Source organism: Lissotriton helveticus, chromosome 10 (genome assembly GCF_964261635.1).
Source record: "Lissotriton helveticus chromosome 10, aLisHel1.1, whole genome shotgun sequence".
Classification (NCBI taxonomy): domain Eukaryota; kingdom Metazoa; phylum Chordata; class Amphibia; order Caudata; family Salamandridae; genus Lissotriton; species Lissotriton helveticus.
In genome coordinates this window covers 1,056,042,071-1,056,068,368 of record NC_136071.1, presented here as the reverse complement: position 1 = coordinate 1,056,068,368, position 26,298 = coordinate 1,056,042,071, and the positions used below count along the sequence as shown (strand labels likewise).

General features: G+C 42.0%; 1 protein-coding gene across 2 annotated transcripts in view; it reads right to left on the bottom strand.

Moving 5' to 3' along the window:
• Positions 1-26,298, bottom strand: part of LOC144784759 (sterile alpha motif domain-containing protein 9-like) — a 232,380-nt gene that overhangs the window by 13,070 nt on the left and 193,012 nt on the right. The window contains exon 3 of one of the 2 annotated variants that reach the window (XM_078663764.1): positions 21,117-21,248. The exons of the other annotated variant lie outside the window; for it this stretch is intronic. The gene's annotated coding sequence lies outside the window, so the exon portion shown is untranslated. The remainder of the gene's footprint in view (positions 1-21,116; positions 21,249-26,298) is intronic. 2 annotated transcript variants of the gene reach the window in all.

Sequence of the window (26,298 nt, the reverse complement as noted above, 5' to 3'; positions counted from 1 at the left end):
CTACATGAACAAAAAGCAAGGACCAAGATTCTTAAGGCCAAATTAACCGTACCGTTTTCTGATCAAAAGAGACACTCGTATGAAGTTTAACATTGCACAACATACTCCAGAGGATGACAAAGATAACAGATAGTCATAGCCTTCCTTGTAATTACATGGTTGTTTCCACTTCAAAATAGGCTTAATAAACCTAATTCTTGGTTCCTTGTATAAGGGGCAAAAAAGAACAACATGCATGGTACTTTGATTGGCTTTGTTATTACAGGGACAAGGGGGCAGCCTCTCACACCAACCCCCTTGTTTGGGAAAAGCAAAAAGAAAATGCAGGATATTTAGCCTGAACCTTGTCAGATAAAATCGCCATTGTACATGGATTGTAAAGGTTAGATAGAATTGATGCTGTAAATTAACCATAGGGCCAGGTGGCCTGGCTAAAGGATGCACATGTGAGGATTTCCAATAGCTTGATTTGATAACGGTTTTAATGTTAACCATATTTTGCCCCATAATAGTAAGGGTGAAAGACGAATGGTATCACTCACATAGCTCAGACCTATTTCATCATGAGCGAATTTATTTGGTGAACCTGATGGAATTGCCAATACACGCTTTATAAATTTATTCTCCATGACTTGAATCGTGGCAGGGCTTTCAATCCCCCAAACCCCCGCCCCATAGGTAGCCACTGACAAACATTTTGATTTATACAGGGTTTTTAAATGTATAATAGGTTTTTGACCTAGTTTGCCACAAAAGCGAAACAGACCTTCTATAGAGCGGCTGGCGCTCTGAACTCGAATCTTCATTAACGGAGCCCAACTCAATTTATTATTAAAGAGGTTTCCCAGATAGTTAAAATTTTCAACCTTTTCAAGTCACAGTCCGTATTGACCAGAATATAGATCAGATTGGGAGACTACTCCCAACTCTTTTGATTGCACCTACTGAAGCAGCCGCTCCTGATGCTACAGCTTCTATTGTGACATTTCCTGCACCAGCATCACAAGTCATTTCACATTGGCACTGCCAATGTTTCTGAATCAACAAACATTACTCTGAATCCTGCTGTTTCAGAAGATGTAGGTGGAGTACAGGTGACAGCGTTTATTCCGAGATTGCACAACTCACAAATTGTTGCCTGGACCCCACTACAGCATGTTTAGACTTTAAGAGGCAGAAGAAACATTGTTGTTACAACCCCAATTGTACAGGGGAAAAAGTGCTCATATGATAATGAGATTTTGCCCCATAGTTTGATGAAACTCTTGAGAATAGGGTGAGCAGGAAATACAGAAAGACCATCCATGAACCAAGAAAGGGCGAGACCCTTACATGTACCAAAATTAAAGGTGGAGCTGGAAGAAATAATTAGCGGATGTTTAGACGTTTCACATTTGAATCAGGACCAAGAAAAGTAACTGTTATATCTGAGTAAGGAAATTACCAGTCATGCGGCTAATATGCATGAGAAATTAACCTAGATCTCTTGAAGAGTATTCCTTAACAGAAACATTTCAGGGCACAGTTAGATGATGAAGTGAATGTGATCTTCAGAAATGAAGTTGCTCATTGCCAAACTGGTTAAAGGCATTCAGAAGTGGAGTGATTAGACAGCAAAGGGTTGAAAAAGCAGGGAAAGAAAAAGAAACACTCAATGGTGGTAGAAGTAAATGGTAAACCACCTGCAGTACCTCCAGAAATGATTGATTAAGATGTGAATGAGGCTTGAACATTGCCTACGAGGGAGATGCCAGGTGGAAGGCATTTTCATGTGCCGTGTAGTCAGGGTGATCTTGCAAAATTCGCAAACAGCTTCCCTAAACTGAAAGAGAATCCTGCCCAATTATAAATAGGTTGACAGGTTTGTGAACATTTTGAAGGGTTCTATGAACAGATTTGAATTAATGTTTTGACATTTTGGTACAGAGTGCTCTATGGGCTGAGTGTAAGGTAGCTGAGCCCCAGAGAGATTCATGTGCCTGTGCATCTTCATTTATAGTGATAACAAAGTATGATAAGGTGATTACCTTTTTGAAGGAACAGTTACCAGCAAAGTACGTTGATTGGGTGAAAATTAACAGGACTGCACAGGATGCTAAAGAACCAATGCACGCTCAAATTAACGGTTGCTACAGATGTTTAGACAGCAGAGGGGACAAGAAAATCCCAAAACATTTTGTGTCACAGTTCATTCTTGGGTTATGCCCAGAATTCAGTGTGCACACATCACAGAATATAATTTGCAGGCACACAGAACCTTAAGGTGTGATCTAGAGGTAGGCGAAGAACTCTAGCGTTGAACAAGGGATGAAGTAGAAAATACTGAAAGAGAAGTCTAGGTAGCAAAGACAAAGCTGGCTCAGAAAAGGTTTAGAAATCAGTCATATGCCAAAAATGGAATTATAATACAAGGAGTTGGTTATCCGACTGAAAGTCAATTGGTGAAAGGTGGAGTAGGTGTTTAACCACAAAGAGTTTGAGGTGTTCCGGGGGATCCTCATTCAGAAGTAGATATTGTGACGTGAAGAGGTCGACTCCTTGTTATTATTTTGACAAGCTAGGTCATTGGAAGAGGGAGTGCTGTTAAATTCTAATTGAGTAAGTGGTGATGGTCAAATGCAAAGTGTGAATCCAACTCAATGCAGAATGTCCCAGTCCAATTAATGCAAATTCCAAATTAGTCACAACCTACTAGGATGCAGGTCCCACAAGCTCCAATGGCCCCTCAGAACATGGGTAATCCCAAATTTGATATGAAACAGGCACCAAGAGCATATCTGAATTCTTTCCAGGACCAGAATCTTTTCCAACAATTCCCGATGTTTGAGAACAAAAGCTATGACTCCAACAATTCACAATGATGGTGCCTAAGGGGGAGGAAGATTGTGGACTTGGCGCTGCCTTAGAGGTAGACCCGATTGGTTCATTTGTAGAAAGAAAGGTAAATGGCCACCAAGTGTCATTTGTGAATGACACCGCAGCCACCCGTTTCACTGTGGTGAACATCAAAAGTCCCTGACCTACCCCTCTCTGAAAAGAAAATCCAAGTTGTAGGTGTCATGAATAGGCAAATTACTAATACATCTCAAAGAAGGATCCTGTAAAAATAGGCTTATTTGAAGAAAAGCACCAGTATGTTATGTGTGACTCAAGTTTTGCAAATCTGTTATGAAGGAATTGTTTGTGCACCTGGAAGGTTTTGAGTTTTAAACACACAATGAATATATTGAATTTGAAATGGCCAGAAAAGGACAGCTGTTGGATTGGTCCCTGTTAGAATGGTAGAGGATTTACCTCTCAATTGTATAGACACTGTAAAACCTGAAGTATGGGATTTTTCAAGGAAAGTCATAAGACTCATCAAAGGTGTACAACCTGTATGAATAACGATTAAAGCAAATACAGAATTCCCAAGAAAGCCACCATACAATCTCACACCAGAGACAGTGTGGCTGGAATCACTCTGGTGATTGAATCAATGTTAAAACAAGAACGTTTTAAAGAAATTGCTGATTATGGGCTTGCAGAAACGTAACTGCAAGTATATAATTGTGTAGGACTTATGAAAAAGGAAGAACATAATAATTCCATGTTGTCGCATGGTAGTGAATCCAGCTACAATATTGTTCCAGATTCCCTGTGATGTATTTGGGATCACCTTTGTGGATCTCTGCTAGGCCTTGTTTTCCATCCCATTGCACGAGTACAGCCAATTTCTGTACTCATTTAGATTTCAGAACAAAGTTTTGGCATAGTGCTGAGTCTCTCAAAGGTATACAGAAAGCCTTTTGATCTTTAATCAGAATTATAAAAGAATCTTGAGACTTTGCAACTGTCTTGCAACTCAGCTCTTGTGCAGTACATTGATGACCGAATTGAGGCCTCAAGTATGAAAGAAGCCTGTAAACACAATATGATTGCTCTGCTAGGACATCTCATTGAGAAAGGTACAAGGAAGGTGAAACAAGATAGAATTACTGAGATTCTGAAAATGAATCCACCTAAAATGCAGAGAGAAGTCAGAATGTTTTTTGGGAATGGTGAGCTTATGTAGACAGTGGGTACCCAACTTTTCACTAGTAGACAAGTCTTTACTGAAGCACAGAGATGTGCCTGATCAGCTTCCATGGGATAACGATTGGCTAAAAGTGTTCCTAGAGCTGAGAGAAAGTTCCTGTCATGCCTGGCACTAGGAATCCCCGATTCCAGTAAAATGTTCACTTTGTTTTGCAGCAAGAGGGAAGGCTGCACTCTCTCAGTGCTTACTCAATTGCATGAAGACTTTTATAGACCTGTGGCATATCTTTCACCTACCCTTGACCCTTTTGTCACAACACTGCCTGGCTGTCCTTAAAGAAGTTGGTGTCAGTATTGAGAGAAGAAAGAGAATAGTTATGGAACATCCACTTACAGTGATGGTCTGTCACTCTGTGGATATTTTTCTCACTCAAACAAAAACTCAGTACCCAACAAACAGCAGACTTATGAAATACGAACAATTGATTGTTGCTGCCGAGAATGTTACTCTCGAGAGATGTCCAACTCTTAGTCCAGTTGCATTGTTTCAATTGCCTGAACATGAGATTGTTTGTGAGTAAGTTGAGCATGACTGTTTTGATGTCACAGATATATTCACCAAGAACTGACATTAAAGATGAACCCCCTTAATGAGCCCAATTTTATAATCTTTGTTGATGGCTCATGCCTAAGAGATAAGGAGAGGAATCTAAAGGTGGCAAATGCAGTCTGTACACTTCAAGAAGTGGTACAAGCCTCCTGACTTCAAGGTGTTACCTCTGCTCAAGTGGCAGAACTGATTGACCTTACCAGAGCATGCTATCTTTCAGACAAAGTACGGTTGACAATGTTTACTGATAGTCAGTATGGTTTGGTGTGGTCCACGAATTTGGACTGTTATGGTCACAGAGGGGACTTATGTCTTCTTCTGGATCACCTAACCAGAATGGAGAATATGTGATGAGAGTGTTGGAAGCATTACAATTGCCACAAGAAATGTTAATTTTTAAATGCTTAGCCCACAGTAGACGACATGATTATGTGACTGTTGGAAACTGATATGCAGATGAAGTTATTTGGTATTGTGCAAGTTTGACATGCACATTCAACTGAGAATATGCAAATGAATCTGATGAGGATACCACCTTTTCAGTGCTGTTGTCAGTAACTGATACTTGGGAGGAAAACAAGAGATTGCAGGAAGAAGTATCAGAGACAGAAGAGCAGGGATTGATTGGAGCAGGCGGTCTTAGAAATAGGTTTTCCCGTTCTGCGTAGCATGCGAGTTCCAAAATACTCCACTCTGCAGAGCGAAGTTTTTTCCTCGCTTGGACATGCTAATGTTGAGTTGCTAAGCTGGAGCATGGGAAATCTTACTACAGATAAACCTCCTGCCAAAACTTCTCAACGCAGGCGGTCAAGATGGGCGCTACAGCTCACATTCAGAAACCTTGTGTTTGCGTTGAGGAAGCTGCCACTCAAGTAGATCCTCTACTCGAGTGGCAGAAAGAAGCAACACCCTGTTGCGCAGTGCATGGTGCAGTTCATGCTTAGTCTCCAGTACGGGATAAACAAACAATGCTCAAAATCAGCCCAGGACTAGTTAAAGATGCAAATGATATTTAGATTACAGCTGACAGAAGACCTGTGTTGCCCGATAGCCTGTTGTTCCAATGACAAGACATTTTCATGGCTCTGCGCATATTGTAAGGAATGCCATGGTGAGGTTATTACGGCGAATTGGCTCAATCACTGATTTAGAGCTTTAGCAGAGGAATTGTGTCACAGATTGTAGTGTAGTTCCTATTATCCCAATAGGCTCTGCGCATTGGAATAATATCTTCAATAGTATAGACCTAGGACGGAGGTTAACTAGGTCTTCTACTGACAATATTAGACTTAAAGTTTTGTGTTTGCCAGCTAGCTCAGAGTTCACTAGAAACTTTCTCGAATAGGCAAGGAGGATTTTAACCTCCCTGGATAGACAAGAAGGGATTTAGTTTCTGACAACCATAGAACATGACAACTTTGCTCTCCCCTAATCAAGAGTGTATCTCTAGAGTCGTGTGAAAACAAAAGACAACTTATTTTACTCAGTCAGTTCAGTGCATTCTTAGTTTCACCAGATTGTAGAGAAAAGGAAGAGACGGGCGTGTTCAATGAAAGATGGTATTTATTGATCAGTCTCTTTTCTCGTACAAGAGAAATGAATCGCTATTATTGCAATACTTATAGTTAAGTAAAGTGCATACAGTAAAGACAGAATTATAAAATAATACTGAAAAAGCATTGATATGGTTTCTGAGCCATATGATACTTTAAAATGGATAAAATAGATACATACATATATACATTTGACTAATCGTACTCAACTGGTGCTTCTAACCACGCCTACCCCAGTGTACCTGACCTAAGCCTAATACGTGGGCGGGAGTAGATAAGTAGCAGTTTAAGTTAAGTTTGTTTTGCCAAGGGACTGACTCAAGAATTCTCTGCAAAGGGTTATTCAGTTCTGTACCTGAGATCTAGAATGGTGGAGGGCTGGTATCTCTTATCCCAGGTCTTGATATTCCAGCTGCCTGTGAGGGCTGCTTGGAAGCGCTGGAGCTGGATTTCTCGGCAGGAGAAAGGCAGCGTCTCGTTCTCAGCGCGTCAGGAAGGCGGGGTAGCGCCTGTGGGCTTCGCTCTCTGCTGGGCTCCTCGGCAAGTCTCGCTGCTCCAATCTCGTCACCACCGCGTGTGTTTGCTTAAGGCAATGTCGGTAATATTTATACCTGAAAGGTGCCGAGATTGACGTAAGGATGGACATATATACGTCAATAAGGATGTCATACGAACGGGTTCGTTCGCACATTCTTTTACTGAAGTTCTCGGTGAAATCAAAACAATGGCTACGGGAATTTCCCAGGTCGCTGTAGGTTTGATTTGTTTTGAGAACTCCGTATTCCTTATTAGGGGCTGGAGGAATAGTGCTTGCCTAATTAGATGGCATGCGTTATGACCTAATCAGATAACGCGCTTCTGTGCCGTGGTGTGGTTTAATCAGATAACGTTTTTTGCACCGTTGGATGGCTGCTAGTTAATTATTAACCAAACCAGGGTCAGGAATAGGGGGATCGATACAGTACCTATAGAAATACATCACACCCACTCCACGTAGACTATGTCCATATTTACAAATCTAGGCATAGTGAAACTAGTAGCGTTTGTGTATACCGTACCACCCCAAAATACATTCATATGCATTCTGAAATTTGGAATTATGAAATATACGAAACACAATCACATGTACTGTATGCACAAGCAGTATAATAATGCTAAACATATAACGCATATTTCAAACTCAGCATGAATAAATTGTGAAAACTACACATGAAATGGCTCTTTTATACAGAAGAAAAGTGCGAGACCATTCCATCACAATCATAAAGTTTCATATGAAAATGCTAGAGGGTAGCTAATGTCTCTTGACTACCTAAAAATAGAAATTCAGTTCTCTAAGAATAATGTCTACTTTAAGCAGAAGATTAGTGTCCCAAAAAATTGTAAATATTTTGGAATTGAGGGAGGTGAGAGGAGAGAAAAAAAATATTGTTCCATTTCATTGCTCTACTTTAAAAGTTGAAGGCCAAATTCAAGTTTGCAGGGAACTCCGTGTGCTAGTTTGCTCAAAGTCATTCCTTCTGCTCTGGTGAAAACATCATATCATTTAGACTGTTGAAAAAACTGTCAACAGCTTCTTGCGAAAGTTCCACTAAGTCTGAAAAAGTTGTTACCATGCATTCATGAGCATGATTGCCTTCATTGATGTTTTGATCAGCATAGCTGACTGAAGGTCGTACCTGATCGATGCTGCTTTCATCTCGTACTTCACTACCCCTCAATCGTAGTGGTGAAGTCTCCACGAATGCCGTCATCAGGATAGGTAGCCGCTGGGGGCAGCACAATGCATGAGCCGTTACCGGACCCAACAAGGTTTCTGCGTCCAATGGCACATCCGATTGTAGCGTCAGACAGGTGTCCAACACACATTCTTCATCGCATAGCAAGCACCTTAATACAGGCATAACACTACGTTGCCACATTGGTCTAAATGAAAGAAACCAAGTCATGTTCAAGTCCTGTAGCCGTGCTAGTCCAAGGACTCTAGTTATGCGGTCCCGGTAGCCAATGGCTAGGATCGTTTCTTCCCTTGTCGCAGGTGTTTTGTCTGTGACATGGTTTGCCATAGCGAAATAACAGGATCAAAAATAGGATGCCTGCCACCAGTCCCAAAAGGAGAGGAAGTCCGCCAAAAATGGAATGGACAAAGTCTGGAAAAATACCCAGGATGGCTTTGAATGGTGTCAAAATTCCTGAAAACACTGTCTTAAATACACTCGAGACACCACTGGTATCAGAAATATTTAAGATTTCGTTCAGTATTTCTGCGAAATGTATGGGGGAATTTGTTGATAACAATAATTGAATCTCTGCCGTTGTCCTTGCAACTTGGAGATCATACGTTTCTTTTGATGACGTTAGCCTGGTCAGCGTCTGTAGGAGCACTGTCTTCATTCTGCTTAAAGTATCAATTCGAATAGAAGCAATTTTCAAATCGGGCCATAACCTTGCCTCCCTGTCTGGGGAATCGTTCGGGAACAATACCCATCCACAGCACATGACCTTCCTAGTCACGGTTATGAGATAAGGTTTTCCGGGCAGCAAACTACAACATCTGCGATCTACTATTAGAATGTAACTCCCGTTCGAGAGTCTCCTAAAGAATGGTTCTATTTGTGTTGCAGGTGTGCCTAGCTGGTAACATGAAAGGTTATTTGAAGTCCCTTCACAGGCTCCATGCAAGCTAATACCCTGACACAGAAGTGTACCGCTTAGTGATCTTGCACAATTATTGCCACTAAGAAACACTTTCTGGCCTTTACTACTGACACATTCGTGTGTATAGGGCAAGTTCCATGTTGATTTAATGTACCCTTTACCCAACCTTTCATACTGGCCTGCCTGTATATATTTTTGGCAGTATTGAAACTGGAAAGTAGTTATCGGAATATTTATTATTCCATGTATTATCCATTCAATGACAGGTCGTTCTGACATTGTCAATGGTAATCTCTCAAGTTTTTCAATGCTCAGAATTGTATAGTCAGCACCCTTCTGTGCCAAACTGGTTTGTTTATCAGTAAGGTTAAAGATATAAAATAATGACGTTGTGTTGATTAAACGCCAAGGCACATAGCCTGAAAGCAGATTTTGTAACGTCCAGCCAAGCTGTACAATAGAACGCAATTGGGACTGACCGTGTTGTAACAACAGTAAGTCTTGCGATATTATATCGATTGCTGAAGACACAATGCTGTCCAGAGAATATATTCTGGAGGACAGAGTCATTAACCCATTGTCCACCACAGAAAGTGATTTTTCCAAATTAATACGGTCAATTTCCCGTATTTTCTCTGCTGTCTCAATTTGAGTTTCTTTCCAGGCTTCTTTATAAGCTGCATATATAGAGGCCGCTATGAAACGTTTTTGACGCTGTTTGCGTGGTCCCATAATGAAATCACGCAAGTCAGCACCTTCTGTAAGTAAAGTTAGGTGTTGCTTAATTTCTGCCAGTGTGGACGTTTGTAGCCATTGAAGGCAGAGCTTGCCCACGCTGTAGGTCGTTACTATCTCTGGATGTTGTCTTTGGGAATATCTAGGGTCTGGCCTGGTCAATGTGAACCCCTGTATTTTGTTCAGGAATCTGTCTTGACAGTTATTTGTATCTGTGGGCCAGATCAACCATTTTTTCCATTCAGGATGTGTTCTGTTTTGGTTTAGTATATGGTTTACGTCTATCTCAACATCTATAGAGCTATTATCGTTCACTGTTGGCTTTGGAATAGACGGTTTATTTAAATCTTTGATTTTGGCTAAGCCAAGACAGGTAGTTTGTTGAATAGTGTCATTCAAAAATATAATTTGTTCTGGGATCATGCAGGCTCTAAACAATGATTCTATACCTTGTACTTGCCAATCTCTTGTACCCCAAACAGTTTTTGCTTCAATATTATTGTTCCAGAAATCAAAACCAAATGTATTCATTTGCTCAAAAAATGAATCTGAATATATCAATTTTGTGTTTGTAAGCATGGTCTTCATACGTGTCTTATTTGACAATTTGAAATAAAATGTTTCTGCATTACTTGTGTTAAACCCTGAAAAGTATGAATATTTATCATAAAATGTTTTCGAGCTACCTTTTGGAGGAGTAGCACAATGTTCCCATTGGTTATAATTTAAAACATTTCTAGGTTGTGCAGATTTGTGTAGATAATGGTTACCATAGTGGTTGTAGCAGAACATCTGATCATAATTAGACGAACCCTGCAAATAATCATGTTCTGTAAATTTAGCAGACATTACAAGATCAGACATCATATCATTAATACTTTCAAAGTCCCAATCATCAGCAAATGTGCTTGGTTTTACAAAGTCACTCAATGAGATCTTGAATTGGTGTGGCTACTTCAGGATTTCAACCGGACCATAGATTTCATAATCAGTTTTGTCCCATGCTACACCGCCTGGTATAGGATTGGCTGTGAAGTTCACTGAAGAAAGTTCTCTTTTCTCGATGTGTGAAGATGTGTGTGGTTTAAGGACCAAGTTGATTTTCTGGCTTGCTGTGTCCATTTTAGCATATTTTCCTTCAATGAAATGTCCCAAGCATAGTACCATGATGAGCCAAAGTATGAGGATAAATGCACCTAAGGCCACCCAAAATTCAATCCATGGAGAAATCAGATAGGTTTCTTTCAGCTGTTGAAAAAGTTCCGTAGCTTTATCTTTAAAAGTTTTTGTTGATGGATGTTTCTTAGATTCACTCAGATCTTCAGATGAATCATCGAAGTTGATGAAGTAGCCGGATGCTGTTCTGTCAATTGTTCCAATTGCTTCTGGATTACTTTTTGTTCTAGAAGTTTCCTTTGTTTTATCAGCATACTCATATGTTACTTCATTGTAGGTTGGTGTGTCTCTACTAAATGTTTTTATTTGGGTTTTTAGAGGTTCAAGTTCCATTGCTTTGTTGCATACTCCTTGTTGATTTTCTGTGGGCATTTCGAATGTGATTAGCCTCTTAGTTTGAACCTCTGGATGTGTAGCAAACATTGGTGTTCTACTACTTCTTGGGAGTCCACTTGGCCTACTGTTTGTTATCGGCCACATGATTGTGGTTTTACCAGGTCGATCGATACAACTCTGTTCTCCTTTTTACCAGCAAGGGGCGGTAGTACTACTGATCTTGTCCCGTTGATAGACAAGACAGGAACTGCTTTCCTGTAAGAAGGCCCAAATTCGTTCTTTACCGCGATCTTCTCTCTGACTAGATCCCCGACTTTTGGAATCCAGACAAGTCTTGCTGGGACAGGTGTTTCTCTTCAGTGGTTGTTGGCTGTTGCTTCAACTTTACGTTGCTCAGGTCTTTTCTTGTTTCATTTAAGTCCTGCAAAATAGCCAAACGATCTTTGATATCAAAGCTTTTGTCTTTAACCACTGAAGTCTGACTGTCAAGATCTTGGATCATCATTCTAGTCCCGAACAATAGTTCGTACGGACTGAATCCCCTCAGAGAATCTCTTGGCAGGTTATTTAGACTACGTTGGACACTTATTAGATGTTTGACCCACCCAGCTCCCGAACCTAATACCTTTGCTGTTATAGATTGCTCTATGCCTTGGTTTTTTCTTTACACCATCCCGTATCCCTCAGGAAGGAAGTGAGAAGAGTCCCGCTATGCAATGCTCATTTGGCCATACCTCCCCATAAGCTTGAGCGTTAAAGGGGAAAATATTGGTCCAAACGTAGCATGCTCCTAGCATATATGCCATTATAGACTCGCAAATCTTTTTATAACAGCCCAGACGACAGCCGAGCGCTGGGGTCTACATTATAAGTGAAAATTAGTCTTTTTATGTTAATATGACGCTTTTTTTTTTATGATGGGTACTTTTTGTTGGTTTTATTGACTATTGTCTAGCCCTCCTCGAGTGAAACGCCATGGTAATACACCGTTTCTCTCGCCGCTGCGATCTCTGTTGCAGTCTGGGCAGTTTTTTACAAAAATGTGGTGATGCAGGCTCATGCCTGGCCACCAGTACACTGATTGTAATTCTTCCAGAGAATCTTTAAGCTTGAGGTGACTAAGACCCTCACCCATGTGTGCGTCCGCTATTAACAAGCTTCTCCTGTCCATGTTTGGAATTACTCTATCCCCCACTCCAGGGATTCGAGCAAAAGGAACGGAGTTTGCATCGATTATGTATGTATAGTTGAGTGGGTAATTGATCGGTAGCGCTGAGCAGTCGCCCTTTGATGATGTTTTCACCGCCAGCACTGTTTCACCGTCAATGTATTTTACTGTATGCTTTTTTTTAGCTACGGAAGCCGATTAAGTTGCAACCGCTGTGGCTGTCTCAGCCAATGAATTCCCTGCAACGTGAACGCCATCACGTTGATGACTCACTGAATGTATCACGTGAGTTTTTGGTAGTTCTTTCTTTAAAAGAACTACTTGTTCCCAAAGCGCTTTCTGCTTTATTGTGGCACCTGTGTCATCTTTAAAACCATTCTGAACCCAGATCTGTAAGTATTCATTGTAAGATTGAACGCAATAATACGAATCGCACACTATGAGTGTGGGGAATTCTCGATCGGTATTTTCAAGCGCCATCTTGAATGCCAGTAGTTCTGCTCGCTGAGCTGTACAATCTCCTAGAGATTGCGTTTTAGTGACCATTGGTTTAAATTTTCCTTCGTGCCAGTGACCTTTAACAATCGCGCACGCAGCACTGTAAGCTTGTTTACCCCCCACTGCGGGTTGTGCTGATCCGTCTGTATATATTATACAGCCGTAATGTTCTAGAGGCAGAATTTCGGTTGGCGGAGGACATTCAAATTCATATTGGAGAAATTCCTGTGTTTTTAAGTTGGGATCAAATTCGTATACCACGTCTGTTGCAGCAAGAGAGTTAGCCCACTGTATCCACCTTGGATGGAGTGCTTTAGCATTCGGAATGCTCGCCTTCGTTACCGCCTCCAGGGCTGGTATCGGTGTCACGATGATTATTCGTTTACCTTGTGCCAGGGCCCGCTCCTTTGCTACAGCAGTCTGTACCGCGGTCAGAATTCTTTCCGTTGGGCTAAATTTCATTTCAGCTTTTGTGTACAAGTGTGATTTGTATGCAATTGGTACCTTTTCTCCCTCATTCGAGGTCAGGTATGTGAATCCGCATCTTCCTGGGATGACTCGAATCACAAGGTTGCGTGTGTTATCACGTGTTTGTAATTTTGTTTTAATTAACATGTCTGTTTGTAAAGATCTCAAAATTTCTGTGTGTTTTTGAGTCCAATTGATTCTTTTAAAATCTGGTTTTATTAGATCATAAAGGGGTTTGACCCTTTCTGCGTAATTTATAATGTAAGTTCTTCCGAAATTCAGGAAGCCTAGAATTGATTGTAGGTTTTTTAGTGTTCTAGGTGCTTGGATTACAGCACATTTCTCTAGGAAATTGTCAGCCAGGCTTTTGCCTTCACTTGATAGTTCATATCCTAAAAACAGGACTGTTAGATGGGCAATTCTTGACTTTTTAAAGTTGAATTTGTAACCCTCTGCTGCGAACCCAAGTATTATGGTGTTCACTCTCTTCAAGTGAGTATCCAAGTCATCGTCTGTTAGATAGATGTCGTCGACATAAGATAATGCCTCATCAACATATGTTTGTAGTAATTCTGTTACTCTCGCTGAGAATAACCCTGGGCTGTTCTTGTGCCCCTGGGTTAAACGACAGAAATTATTTTGCGAGCCATTTACTGAGAACGCCGTCAAATATCTGCTCTCTGGTGCTATATTCTGACAAAAGAATCCATTAGAGATGTCTAATGTTGTTTTGTATTTTTTGCGCACTATGTTATTCATTAGTGCAGCACTATGCGAGTTTTGTACTGCAAAGGTTTTGCAACATGAGTTAAGGTGTCTGTAGCCCAAAACAAGACGATATGAATTGTCTGGTTTGGAGACAGGAAACAAAGGGTTGTTCATTTGTGAGGTGCAAGTTTCAATCACCCCCTGGTATTCAAGCTGATCTAGGATCTCTTTTACCTGTTTTTTAGCTTCTTGCTTAATCGGGTACTGCCTTTGTGCAGTAGGTTGCGATTTTAACTGGATTTTGTGAGGAGGAGAGTCCTCATCCCATCCCACATGATTTTTATATAAAGCAGGAGCTTGAGCTACTGCCCATTTTCTTGCAAGTGTATATTTTTTATGAATTGGAATATGATTTGAGAAGGCAGGCATAATTATTTCTTCGCCATGTGGGCACTCCCTGACAAACTCGGGTGGCCAGTCTCGTTCAGCTAGAAGGATGTCATAGCCCTCGGAGAGATTATCCCAAAATAGACCCCTTATTTTTCTAGTCTTATCCCCCTCTATACGCAATGTTATTTCGTATATTTTATGAGGTTTGCTAACCCTGGTATCTGCAGTTTCCACTTGAATGTATTCATTCGTGTCCACTGTCTCCAGATGATTCATAAGGACTTTGCGAGCTATGCTCACTTCTGCTGCGCTGTCTAGCATTGTCTGAGCCCATTCTCCGTTTTTCAGCTGTGTCCTCAGTATTCTCGGCATTGTTGATTACTTTAATACTGGCTACCTTCTTTTTTGGAAATTGTAATTTTTTATTAAGATGAGCAGGTTCCTTGTCTTTGGACTTGACGTGCTCTTCCCTGTGTTCTGATCGTCCTCTTCTTTCTGATTTCTGCGAGGAAGTCTGAAAAGATTGAGAGGGACGTGTATCAATATCTTGATATCTATCAGGTTTTTTTTATATTATCCCTATTTCTAAGGTTGTATTTTTTCACAGAGGGCTCCCTTTGGGGAGACTTGCGTCCTTGGTCAGGAGATCTTTCTCTCCGCCGAGGAGACCTTCCTCTGGTCTGGAATCTTTTTTCTTTAGGATTGGATTGTTTATTTCCATCCCAGCTCTTCTTTTGATTGTTTAGATTATTTTTAATAAATACCTTTTCAGGACTTTCAACTAGTTGGGGTTTCACTGGTATTCCACCCAAACTATCTCTTCCTAGTTCTTCATAGGATTTTTCTATGGTTCTGGCAATTTCAAATGGTTGATCTGCTATATCTGTCTCTTTCAACCTCTGGCGGATCGCCACATTTGCTGCTTCTCCCTTTATGTTGGCTAATAATATTGCCGAGACCTGCTTGAAGTCTTTCAGTAATTTCATACCAAGAGTTAAAGCAGGTTCTGGACCGTATTCATCTTGAATTTGTTTTAGCACATCTGGTATTACTGACATGGAAGGTACACCATGTGTTTTTGTGTAAATGGAAGCAAAGACTGTTCCCCAAGTGTCACAGTCCTCCACATGTGGTGCGATTCCCATTGGAAGACAGATAGTCAGAATCCTGTGTTTCTCAACAGGGGTGGTATCTGGAAACACCGCCTCTATTTGAGTGATTTTTTGTGCTAGCCAGAAAGGAATTTGTTCCCGTTTTTCGGGTACTTTACCTAGACAGGACTGTATGTTCTGTGGTGTAATTTTATTTGTGTTCCCCTGATGAGGGGTCAGCTGTGGAATTTTAATTGCTGGTTGTACTGTTGAAGTCCGCATTACATGTTAGACTAATTGTCTATGTATTTTTATTAATTGTTTTAGCTGTGCTAAAAGGTCTGCTGCAGGCATTTCTTCAATGTCTGGATGTGGTGTGTATCCGGCTAGGACCGGCCACGTTGCTCCTGGTCTACCTAGTGGACCGAGCCTGGTGATGTGATTATTATGTTTTAGGGCGCCATTAAACAAGAGCAGGTGCTCTTGGAATTTGAGTGGTATTTCCACCTCCTCAAAAGGAATGTACTCATCAGGAGGTTCCTCTGTTTTGTAATAGTGGAAGACCTTTGTTACAGCGTTTGCTGCTGGAAAATTTATCCATGAATAGAATACCTCTGTCTGCCGATATTCGTGTGCCTCAATTACGAATATGACTGTACCACCTCTGGTGTCAGCCCATTTTCTATAAGTTTTAAAGTTATAGATTTTCTTATGTTGACCGGGATGAGTATTATATCCGGGTCATTTCCCTGCATAGTAATATCAGCTGCTGCGAGTTCAGCTGCTATTCTAACTGTCTCTCTTTCTTCTTCACTGTCTGCCATTTTACCGACAGGAAGGTTCTTCTGTTTGTTTACAAATCAGGTTTCTACGGAAACAAAGATTAGATGCACAATATTTTGGAACAGTGTATCCTTCAATGTTGAATAAACCAAGAACCATACATAGGAGTTTCCTCCTGCGAAGTTTGGCGGATATGACCTTTCACCCACTCCAGACGTCTTTGGAGTATTATGGGAAAAAAGGGGCTCTGTGTGAAAAAGCACGACTGAGTTACTCTAATGTCTTGCGTTAGTTTTATCGCCTATCCAAACGTTTGGGCGCCATGTAGTGTAGTTCCTATTATCCCAATAGGCTCTGCGCATTGGAATAATATCTTCAATAGTATAGACCTAGGACGGAGGTTAACTAGGTCTTCTACTGACGATATTAGACTTAAAGTTTTGTGTTTGCCAGCTAGCTCAGAGTTCACTAGAAACTTTCTCGAATAGACAAGGAGGATTTTAACCTCCCTGGATAGACAAGAAGGGATTTAGTTTCTGACAACCATAGAACATGACAACTTTGCTCTCCCCTAATCAAGAGTGTATCTCTTGAGTCGTGTGAAAACAAAAGACAACTTATTTTACTCAGTCAGTTCAGTGCATTCTTAGTTTCACCAGATTGTAGAGAAAAGGAAGAGACGGGCGTGTTCAATAAAAGATGGTATTTATTGATCAGTCTCTTTTCTCGTACAAGAGAAATGAATCGCTATTATTGCAATACTTATAGTTAAGTAAAGTGCATACAGTAAAGACAGAATTATAAAATAATACTGAAAAAGCATTGATATGGTTTCTGAGCCATATGATACTTTAAAATGGATAAAATAGATACATACATATATACAGCATGGCAGGAGAAAGGCAGGAGAAAGGCAGCGTCTCGTTCTCAGCGCGTCAGGAAGGCGGGGCAGCGCCTGTGGGCTTCGCTCTCTGCTGGGCTCCTCGGCAAGTCTCGCTGCTCCAATCTCGTCACCACCGCGTGTGTTTGCTTAAGGCAATGTCGGTAATATTTATACCTGAAAGGTGCCGAGATTGACGTAAGGATGGACATATATACGTCAATAAGGATGTCATACGAACGGGTTCGTTCGCACATTCTTTTACTGAAGTTCTCGGTGAAATCAAAACAATGGCTACGGGAATTTCCCAGGTCGCTGTAGGTTTGATTTGTTTTGAGAACTCCGTATTCCTTATCAGGGGCTGGAGGAATAGTGCTTGCCTAATTAGATGGCATGCGTTATGACCTAATCAGATAACGCGCTTCTGTGCCGTGGTGTGGTTTAATCAGATAACGGTTTTTGCACCGTTGGATGGCTGCTAGTTAATTATTAACCAAACCAGGGTCAGGAATAGGGGGATCGATACAGTACCTATAGAAATACATCACAAGATGTTTGACTTGTCAGCAAATTAATGTAGGAAGACAAACCCCTGTAATATTGAGTCACATAGGTAGAACAGGATAACCCTTTAACAGAATGCATACATGGGGCACTTAGGGCGAGAAAGCAAAAGACACACAAATGATGGATCGAATGCCGAAAAAATCAAACATTCACCCTCAGTCAAGAGATCTTGGATAAATCCATCATTCTTTTGTTCACCATGCCACCCCAGTTTAGAGGCAGCCATATGCAAATCAGTCTTAACCCTGTTCCTAAGGGGAACATAGCCTGAACTACCAAGCCAGGTCCTCCCTGGACCGGAAACAAGCATCCTAGGACTAATTTTGGGGGTTCATCCCTTATCAGCCATGCTAGTTGAATCCAGTGGCACAGTGCGCCCGGGCCCGAACTGCAAAGCCAGGTCCTCCGTGGACCAGAAACAAGCATCCTAGGACCAGTTTAGGTGTTTCACCCCTCATCAGCCAGGCTAGCTTGAATTACCTCAAATCCCTAGAGGTACGTCCCCTTTTTCATTGTTGTACAAAAGAGACAGCTTGAGCAGGTTGAGGGGAGCTTTCAGTAATAAGTACCTTCAACTTTTGTGTTTTTATTAATAGGTCATCGAAAGGGGAATGGAATATATTTGGCCCTGAAGAGAGTTTGAGAAGACCCCTCCCAAACTCGAAACGCGTAGGCGTGCAGGATTAAATCCTAGCAAGTTTAGAAATAATTAGGACTGTTAGGAACATTACGCCTGTTAACATTGCTACCGAGAGGTTGTTTTGTTATATGGAAGCACACCAAAAGGCTTCATTTTCGGTCCATTATTTTTTGAATACCATATGATGATGTAATGAGTATTCCCTTTGCACCTATTTTGTAACGCATATTTGTTTTATGCCCTGCATAATTTAAATGTTTGTTTTTGTCAAATTATTGCGCAATTATGTTATGTTGGATTTGAGTCTTTAACTCATATGTACTTTTTCACATGTTTGTTCATTCACGTATTTCTTTGAATTTGTATAATTTTACGTGTTTGGCAATTAAGTTTAAGACATTGAGACTTCTCTTGATATAAATCATTTTTTCACTTCAAAAATTCTTGAATAAAACGGCGTAAGTAATTGCAGAGATGAACATATTCAGTTTTGTTTATCTTTTTTCATCCTGAGTTAAAACGGTGTGAAAAGTTTTTTGAGTGTGGGTTCTTTGTTTTCATAAGCTTGAATCCAGTAGCACAATGAGACCAGGTCCCACTTCTGAGCATTGCGGCAAGAACGTAAAAGACACACAAATGATGGACGGAATGCAGAACAAATCAAAACATTCACCCCTCAGTTAAGATATCTGGGTTAAACCCATTGTTCTTTTGCTCACTATACCACCAAGTTAAAACCAACTCTGAGAAGTGCACAAAGATATCTTTGAACCCATTCCTGTCTGCCAGGCTATCTGTGGGGGGTAATCCATGCTTTGTGTGGGGACATGACACAGTCAATTCAAAAGGAGAGTTAGCCCTTACCTTCCATCCTGACAAAGCAAGGCCATCAGACTCCAGATGTGTGTAGATGGGAACTCAGACCCACCTATCCTTCCTGTGTTGTGATGTCTAGAAGGAATTCACAAAGTGTAGCTGTCACCCAGCCCATATGTGTATTGGAGGTAGGCTGCAAAGCACACAGAGTTATAAGCACAGAGAAATATCCACATTCTAAAAGTGGCAGTTATAGAACTGTAATGTGAAATCCAACTTCACCAATAAGGAGGATTTATCATTACCATTCCAAACATATGAAACGTGAGCAAACGACTCCTTTTTGATAAGGAATTATAGCTTCAATGTGTATTGGGCATTCCCCATGCTAACCGACGAGAGAAGTAGGCCTCAGGGTAGTGAAAAATGAAATAGGATGTTTGTCACTAATAGGACAAGCAAAACATACAGGAACCTGCCCAACCTTTTACTTACATAGCACCCTGCCCTTAGGACTCCTAGGGGCCTACCATAGGGGTGTCTTCGATGTAATAAAAGTTTAAGGCCTGGCAAGTATTTTTAAATGCCAGGTCAGGTGGGCAGTAGCCTGCACACCCAGGCCCTGCTGTGGCATGGCTGGGACAGGTTTGAAAGGCTACTTCTGTGAGTAGAACAATCAGTGCTATAGTCCCACTAGTAGCATTTAATTTACAGGTCCTGGGTATATGGTATACTACTTTACAGGGGACTTAAAAGTAAATTAAATATGCCAAATAGGTGTAAACAAGTTACACCATGTCTAGAGGATAGAGCACATGCACTTTAGCACTGGTCAGCAGTGGTAAAGTGCGCTGAGTCCTAACGCCAACAAAAATAACGTCAAAGAGGGGAAGGAAGGCAAAATGTTTGGGGTGACACTACTAAGAGGGCTATTTTCCAACCCAACTGATAAATGAACATGACAATTACTGTGTAAAGAAAATAACACAAATAAAAAGAATTAAGAAGAATTCCCTAGGGGCAAGGATGCGGTAGAAGAGCAGGGTTGAATGTCTTAGAATACCGAGTAGAGTGCCTCATTAAGTTTGCTATACATAAGCTGAATGAAATAGCCACAGAAAAACAATTACAAGTTTGCCTGTTTTGCACAAGCAGAAATCATCGCAGAATATTAAATATGCCTAATACTTCTACTGGAGGTCTGACTGTTAGACGACAAACAAGTGCTTCGTTAATAAGGAATGGATGTAGAATAGTGACTGCCTTTACACTAACCGTTACTCTTTTAGCATTCATAGTTTTCTTGGCTGGTATGAGTATTACCCCCTGAGGCAGAAACAGTTAGAACTGCACCTACGCCACGTACACATGTAATGGACAGGAGACAATTAAAAGCTTCATTTATAGATGCTTCAAAGGGAAGATTTTAAATCAAATGCTTATTGATGATTAGTTCAAGAATATACTCATGCTTTAGACACTATGGATGGCTGTTTTTGCACATCTACCTGCTACTGGAGATGCAACCTCCCACCATATTCGAATTTCCTACAAAGTCACATGTAGTATGTTGCTTAGTATATTTTCTTGAATGAATCATTTTGAATAATATTTTTACAATTATGACTTTATCCTTTCCTGAGTTACTCCTCAGAAAATAATTAATCCACACTCACTGGCTAAAGAGATGGAGAACACTTATTTTATCTTCAGGTCCCCTACAAATATAGACACTTAACGCATATGAACAAAATTTAACATGGTCAATGAAACCTTTAGAAAATAAATTGATCCAAGCATTACAGGAAGGAGGAGCTCACGTTTCATAAAGCAGCAAAACAGGAACATGTTTTGAAGAGTGTATGGGAAGGAGAGGAAGATGATTATGAAATAAAATAAAATGATGTGACCCAGACTGAAATCAGCCAGATGACAGAAGGGGAAACTATGCTTTTAGAAGAGAAGAAAGCACATCAGAATGAGATACATGGAATAAGTAGCTCTGAACATACAATTGAATACCTTGGAGGGCATGTTCAAATATTAAGAGGATAAGACCAGTTATTCCTGGAGCGTATTTTATTTGTGGGCACCATGCATCTTCTCAATTGCCTTCTGATTGGGAAGGTGTTTGTTCTTTAGCTTTATTGTTCCCTAAAATGTATCATGCAGATAGTATATATGTTTTAACAATGAATACATCTCACATACATAGACAAAGTGGCAATGATGGGACACTATTAGTGGGAGATATTTTTGGTGCAATTATTCCCCCAGTTGGAACCAGCCTAATTGACAAGAAAATAAGAACTCTTTATACAGTAGTAGATAACTTAGCAACTAATACAACTGGTGCAGTGTTAGCAGATAATACATAATTAGTAGCTATTAAATCAATGGTTTTGTAGGATTGATTGGCATTAGACATATTGATTTTAGGTAAAGGTGGAGTCTGTAAGATGTTGAAGGCAGACTATTGCTGTTTATACATACCAAACAAGAGAAAAAAGATAGAAGAATTTGCGAAGAACATTTCTGACTTAAAACAGGAAGTAGAAAACTTAGAAACAATTAGTGTGTTAGGAGCTTTTAGTAAAGGAGCTTTTGCCGGAAGTAGCCGGCGTGCAAATAATGGTAGTGGATTTTTAGGGGTGATATTAAAACCTATATTGGTTATTGGCATTTGCCTAATATGATTTTTTGTTTTATATAAATTATGTAGACGTTGTCTCACAGGAAAGAATAATTAAGAAAGAAAAAGGCAAAGAAGAAAAGAAATAGAAATGAAAAAAACAAAACATGAGGCTTACAAAGTGTTAAAGGAGGTACAAACCTTAAAGAATAAGGTAGATAACACAGCAACAGGAACAGGGTGTACTATAGATTAATTTGTGATCAAGTTTGATGGCTATTCTAGCCATCACAGGGGGAAATTTGACAGAGCGAATTTCCTCATTTTGCAAATTAAACACATTTAACTGTAAAGTGCAAATTTCTATACTGAACAACACAAATAATGAATGCAAATTTGCAGCACGTAATCACACTTAGACATTAAAAGCACATGAACAAATTTAAATATTATTTTGACTTAAGTTAGCCTGACTGCTGATGCCTTATTAAATGTTGACTTTAGACATTAGGGTTAAGAGATTTGCTTTTGCATTAAACTGTTGTCTTCCACAAGATGTTTACTTCTCATTCCAGATGATGTAACTTTCCTGTCAATTAGTAACTAGGTGTTTGCTAGGCATTAGACAACTGAGAGTGAAGTTCTCACCAGAAGGAGAGTAGATGGCTGGAATCACGACTCAAGTTCAAGTTCAAGAATTTATATAGCGCACTACTCACCCAGAGGGTCTCAAGGCGCTTGGGGGGGGTTCATTAAATATCGAATAGCCAGGTTTTGAGTTCTTTTCTGAAGGAGATGTGGTTCTGTGTAAGGCGGAGGTGAGTGGGGAGCGAATTCCAGGTCTTGGCCGCCAAGTAGGAGAAGGATCTACCTCCCATGGTGGATCTTTGGATACGTCAAACTGCGGCGAGGGCTTGATTGGAGGATCTCAGTTGGCGGGTGGGTGTGTAGAAGGATAGTCGAGTGTTGAGGCATTCGGGACCTAGTTTGTAGAGGGCCTTGTGTGCGTGGGTGAGGAGACGGAACGTTATTCTCTTGTTGACGGGAAGCCAGTGGAGGTCTTTCAGGTGGCCGGTAATGTGATCTTGGCGAGGGATGTCTAAAATGAGTCTCGCTGATGCGTTTTGGATGTGTTGGAGTTTTTTTTGTAATTTGGCTGTGATTCCGGCGTAGAGGGTGTTTCCGTAATCTAGTCGACTCGTGACAAGTGCGTGGGTGACAGTCTTTCTTGTCTCGGAGGGGATCCAGCGGAAGATTTTTTTGAGCATACGAAGTACGTTGAAGCAGGAGGATGAGACGGGGTTGACTTGTCTGGTCATCGAGAGTGCGGAGTCTAGGATGAAGCCAAGGTTACGTGCGTGGTCTGTGGGTATGGGTGCTGTGCCCAGAGCCGAAGGCCACCATGAGTCGTCCCAGGCAGAGGGGGATGATCCTAGGATGAGCACTTCCGTTTTGTCTGAGTTAAGTTTTAGGCGGCTGTTTTTCATCCATACGGCTACTTCTTTCATGCCTTCATGAAGATTGGTTTTGGCGGTGTTAGGGTCTTTGGTGAGGGAAAGGATCAGCTGGGTGTCGTCAGCGTAGGAGATGATGTTAAGGTTGTGTTGACGCGCGATGGATGCGAGTGGACTCATGTAAACGTTGAAGAGGGTGGGACTGAGTGAAGAGCCTTGTGGTACGCCGCAGATGACTTCGGTGGCCTCTGATTTGAATGGGGGAAGTCAGACTCTTTGAGTTCTCCTAGCTAGGAACAAGATGATCCAGTCCAGGGCTTTTCCTTGTATTCCGATGTTGTTGAGGCGTTGTATGAGGGTGCTGTGACAGACAGTGTCGAAGGCGGCGGAGAGGTCGAGTAGAATGAGGGCCACTGTTTCTCCGTTGTCAAGTAGTGTTCGGATGTCGTCTGTAGCTGCGATGAGGGCGGTCTCGGTGCTGTGTTTGGCTCGAAAGCCTGACTGTGAGGGATCGAGGAAATTGTTGGATTCAAGGAAGGCAGCGAGCTGGCTATTAACAGCTTTCTCAATGACTTTGGCAGGGAATGGGAGGAGGGATATGGGGCGGTAGTTTTTAAGTTCAGAGGGGTCTGCTGTGGGTTTCTTCAGGAGGGCGCTGACTTCGGCGTGTTTCCAGCTTTCTGGGAAGGTAGCAGAGTTGAAGGAGCAGTTGATGACATCACGGAGATGGGGTGCGATGAGGGAGTCTGCTTTGTTGAAGGTGTGGTGGGGACAGGGGTCGGTTGGCGAGCCAGAGTGGATGGAGTTCATTAGGCGGATGGTGTCTTCAGTGGTGATTGGGTTCCAGGCGCTGAGGTTGTTAGAGGGAGGTTTAGGTTCGGGGGTGTGTGGAGAGTATTGTTCATTGGAAATGTTTTTGAAGCTGTTATGTATGTCGGCAATTTTGTTGTAGAAGAAGGAGGATAACGAATCGCAGAGGTCTTGGGAGGGAGTGATGTCGTTTGAAGCTGCGGTGGGATTGGTGAATTCTTTGACGATGTTGAATAGTTCCTTGCTGTTATGGGCGTTGTTGTCGAGTCGATTCTTGAATGCTGATTTCTTGGTGGATCGAATCAGTTGGTGGTGTTTGCGGGTGGCTGTCTTTAAGGTGGTCATGTTGTCGGTTGTTGGGTTTTTTTCTCCATGTTTTCTCGAGAGTACGGCATAGCTTCTTGGATTTCTTAAGGTCATCGTTGAACCAGGGGGCCTTTTTGCTGTCCTGTTTGGTGTGATGGTTTTTCAAAGGTGCTAATTCGTCAGCGCTGTGAGTGATCCATTGTTTGAATTTGGTGGCAGCTTGGTTTGGGTCCGGTGAGAGGGTGGGTGGGTTTTGGTTGAGCGATGTGAGGAGTTGGTCGGTGGTGATTTTGTTCCAGTTTCTTCGAGGAATATGTTGTGGGGGGTTGTGGGTCGGGGTGGTTTTGTAGCTGAAGTGAACAAAACTGTGGTCCGTCCAATGGAGAGTTGTGGTGCGATCGAAGGAGATGTGTTTGCTGGAGGTGAGGATTGGGTCGAGCGTATGTCCTGCTATATGGGTGGGGGTGTCAACAAGTTGTTTGAGACCGAGATTGGCCATATTGTCGAGAAGGGTGGAGGTGTTGCGATCGTTTTTCTTTTCCAGGTGAAAGTTGAGGTCTCCCAGTAGGATGTAGCTCTCGGAGGTGAGGGCATGTGGACTGATGAAGTCAATGATGTCTTCGCTGAATTGTTTACGGGTACCTGGAGGCCTGTAGTGGAGGTGTTCGGCGGAGGTAAGGTTGTCGTTGAAGCTGGTTGTGATTTTGATGGTGTTCTTATGGACGATGGCGATGCCTCCTCCTGTTTGATTGGTGAGGTCTTTTCGGATGATCTTGTAAGTGTCCGGGATAGCTATGGCGATGTCGGGTGTTGATGATGCGTTCATCCAGGTTTCTGTAAGGAAGGCGACGTCAGGTGAGGCAGTGTCGAGTAGGTCCCAGAGTTCGGTGGCGTGTCTGTGGACCGAGCGGGTGTTCAGCAGGATGCACTTCAGGTGGTTAGAGTCGGGGCTGTGTTTGGGGTTATTGGATATGGTATGGATCTTGGTGCTGGTAAATTTGCAGGAGTGGCAGGCGAATGGTCCGTGGGTGTGTCCTGGGGTAGCTACGCAGCATTGTGGTGTGCGTCCGGGGTTGAGGGCTAGGAGGGTGGCGACGTCGTACGTTATGCGGGCGGAGTGGGTTTTGCGAGGGCCAGGGGGTCTGGCGCTGGGCGCGGTCCAGGCGCGGACGGGCGTAGACGGGCTTACCTTTGGCGCACCTTCGGCGCGCATGGGGCGCGATCGCTGCGCGTGAACGCTGCGCGCGAATGCATCTGTCATATGTGGGGAAGTGGAGGGGGAGGGGCGAGGGAGGATCAGCTGGGAGGCGGGTGCGAGGTGAAGGGGACGGACTCTGAGTCACAACATAAACAAAATGGCCGTAGTAACAAAAACGAAACTGGCGAGAGGCTGGGGCACAAAGCCAGAATAAAGCAGCTTTTACGCTCTAACAATAAAACGCTACCACAATGCAAAGCAACACTTGAGAATCAGGTCAACACAGTGAGCGATTGAAAGTATAAATAAAACTGCAATTAGGAAAAGCTTATCTCAGTATATCGCGCTTTTAAGTAGATGAGCACTTCTCTAATGAGGGCACAGAGCGCAGCTAAACGATACCACGAGTGCAGCAAGGAGCTCAAACGATGTCAGGAATGCAGCAGAGAGCTTGGGGAGCGACCACTACTGAAAGCGCCAGGACGGTCACAGCGCTGCCGAGGGTGGGAGCCGGGCTAGGCGATCAGTGGGAAGGAGGATCAGCTGAGAGGCGGGTGCGAGGTGAAGGGGACGGACTCTGAGTCACAACATAAACAAAATGGCCGTAGCAACAAAAACGAAACTGGCGAGAGGCTGGGGCACAAAGCCAGAATAAAGCAGCTTTTACGCTCTAACAATAAAGCGCTACCACAATGCAAAGCAACACTTGAGAATCAGGTCAACACAGTGAGCGATTGAAAGTATAAATAAAACTGCAATTAGGAAAAGCTTATCTCAGTATATCGCGCTTTTAAGTAGATGAGC